Source organism: Vombatus ursinus, unplaced genomic scaffold (genome assembly GCF_900497805.2).
Source record: "Vombatus ursinus unplaced genomic scaffold, bare-nosed wombat genome assembly UNPS02009824.1, whole genome shotgun sequence".
Taxonomy (NCBI): Eukaryota; Metazoa; Chordata; class Mammalia; order Diprotodontia; family Vombatidae; genus Vombatus; species Vombatus ursinus.
Genome location: NW_020949602.1, coordinates 7,916,431 through 7,919,231, shown reverse-complemented (window position 1 = coordinate 7,919,231; position 2,801 = coordinate 7,916,431). Strand labels below are relative to the sequence as shown.

At 44.3% G+C, this 2,801-nt stretch overlaps 1 pseudogene; it reads left to right on the top strand.

Moving 5' to 3' along the window:
• Positions 1-935: 935 nt before the first annotated feature.
• Positions 936-1,500, top strand: LOC114036265 (annotated as a pseudogene).
• Positions 1,501-2,801: the final 1,301 nt, after the last annotated feature.

Below are 2,801 nucleotides of genomic sequence, written 5' to 3'. Positions count from 1 at the left end.
GATTTACTTAGTCCTCATCCCAGGATATGGGGATGAGTTCTGTGTGGCCTCTCTGTGCCCACGTGCTTTCCACTATGCTCAACCCTTCGTAGATTGAGTCAAAGTCCCCAGAGAAGCTTCCACTCTAAGATAAATTAACTAGAAATAGAAAAGAGTGGTGCAGAAAAGAGAGGAAGAAAAAAGAAAGAGCAGAAAGAAAAGAATGATAAAGATAAGTTACATGATGATGTACAGTTTACATGCTACTCTCATGACAAAGAAGAATAAAAGAAAAGAAAAAGAAAAAATAAATGGATGGAAAAGGAAGCAATAAGGAAAAACCACTTCAGTTCAGTTCAGTTTAATTCAGCCAATATTTATTAGGTATCGTCTGTTTGCCAGGCCCTGTGCTGAGCACCGGAGAGAAAAAGACAAAAATGAGACAGTCCCTGCCCTCAAGGAGCTTTCAATCTACTGGAAGAAAATACATAAATACACTTATAAGTAAATGCTATAGGCAGATATGTATGAATACATATTTATGTATGTATACATGTATGGATATATAGCATATGTATACTCTACCTAAATTACTAGTATTTATGAGCAAGTAAAATAAGTAAAAAAACTGTAATAATTAAATATAATATTATATATATATAAATATGTATGTATTGTGTTATATATAACAAAGTAATTTCAGGCAGGAGGGGAGAATATCAACGTTAGCAACAGGGAAGATTAAGCAGGGCCTTATAGAAGAGGTTTACCTATCCCTTAAAGGGAATTAGGAAGGGACAGAGGAAGAGGGAGAGCATTTTAGGGATGAAAGCAGCTTTTGCCAGGCAGGTGGGTGGGGCAGTGGATAGAGCTCCAGGGCTGGAATCAGGAAGACCTGAGTTCAAATCCAGCCTCAGACACTTACTAACTGGGTGACCCTGTACGAGGGTGCCAGCATGGGAGTCGACATCCGCCATAACAAGGACTGGAAAGTCTGGAGCAAGGAGTCCAAGAGCCAGGACATCTACCTGTGGCTGCTGGTAAAGCTCTGTGGGTTCCTGGCCCATAGAACCAACTCATCTTTCAACAAGGTTGTCCTGAAAAGGCTGTTCATGGCCGGACCAACCAGCTCCTTCTGTCCCTGTCCCTAATGATTGGGAAAATGAAACTGCCTGGCGGGGAGAACAAGATGGTTGTGGTTGTTGGGACCTTTATAGATGATGTGAGGATTCAGGACATCCCCAAGGTGAAGGTGTATGCCCTTTGTGTTACTAGCAATGCCTGGAATTGCATCCTCAAGGCAGGTGGGAAGATCCTTACCTTTGATCAGCTGCTATGAGCTCACCCCAGGGCTGGGGCACTGTCCTGCTGTCTGGTCCCCAGAAGGGCCAGGAGGTATACAGGCATTTTGGGAAGACACCGGGCACTCCCCACAGCCACACCAAACCATATGTCTGATCTAAGTGCTGAAAGTTTGAGAGTGCCAGGGTCCGCCATGACAGCCAAGGCTACAAAAACTAACTCCCTTCCTCCTTGTTATATTAAAGATTTTTGGACAACAACAATAACAACAAAAAAATAATAATAGTGCCTATCTCCAAGGGTTGTTGTGAGGATCAAATGAGATGATATCTATAAAGTGCTTGGCACAAGGTAGGTGCTATACAAATGCTAACTACTATTATTATTTTGCAGAGGCGTGGAGGCGGGAAATGGATGATATATGGAAGGGGCAGAAATAGACCTTCCCGAGAGGAACACACAGTGTATGAGGGGGAATGAATGTGAAAGCAGAACAGAAATACCTGTTGGAGCTAGATGGTGAAGAGCTTTAAAGACCAAACCAAGAAGGTGACGTCTTACTAGAGGCAATATGGAGCCCCTGCTCAGGGGAGTGGCATGCCAGACTTTGGTTCAGGGATATCAGTTTGTCAGTTCTATGAAGGCTACATTGAGGAAGGGAGAGTCTGGAAGGAAGGAAACCAATTAGGAAGCCATTCTAATAGTCCAGGTGGTAGCTAATGAGTAACTGAATGAGGGGAGGGGGCATTTGGGTGGCGAAAGGGGTCAACTGCAAGAGATGTTAAGAAAGAAAGCAGAAAAGAAAGAAGGAATTTAAAAAGATAGGCAGACAGGAAGAGCTTTTTTGGGAAACTGAGGGCAGAGAAGAAGAATACATGCAGGCTCTGGAGGTGGAGGCCCTAGCCTCAAATCTGATCTCTGACACTTCCCACCTGCATGATTATGGACAAGTCATTAGCCTTCACTAGACCTCCTCTATAAAATGAAAAGGCTGGACTAGGTCCCTTCCTGCTCTGAATCCAGGCTCTTATCAGGGCATCGATTTTTAAAATAGAAGTTACAAAAAGCAAAGTCAAAACCAGAGGCTTTGGAGGCTGTGGAGTAGCCAGAATAGATCACTATTGGCTTCTGAAAATGTAGGCGTGAAATCCTGCATCTTAGAGCTGGACAGGACTTTCCAAGACCATCGTGTCCATCCCCAAGCAGGATCCTGGGCTAGCTCTAAGGAGCAGAGCTTCAGAGAATATACATTCACAGACGCAATGTTGGGAGGGATCTTGGAGGCCACGTGGGCTCCGAAGATTACAGCTCTAAGTCTGGGAGGGACCTCAGAGGGCATCTGGTCCAACCTCTTAATTTTGCAGATGAGGAAACTGAGGCCCTAGTCAGTGAAGGGACTTTTCAAGGTCTCAGAAATGGAGTCATCCAAAGTGGGACTTTGACACCAGAGTTTGACTCCCTTGACACCAGAGCCAGTGACCTTTCCCCTGGGACGCACTGCTTTTAAGAGTTTTCCTAAG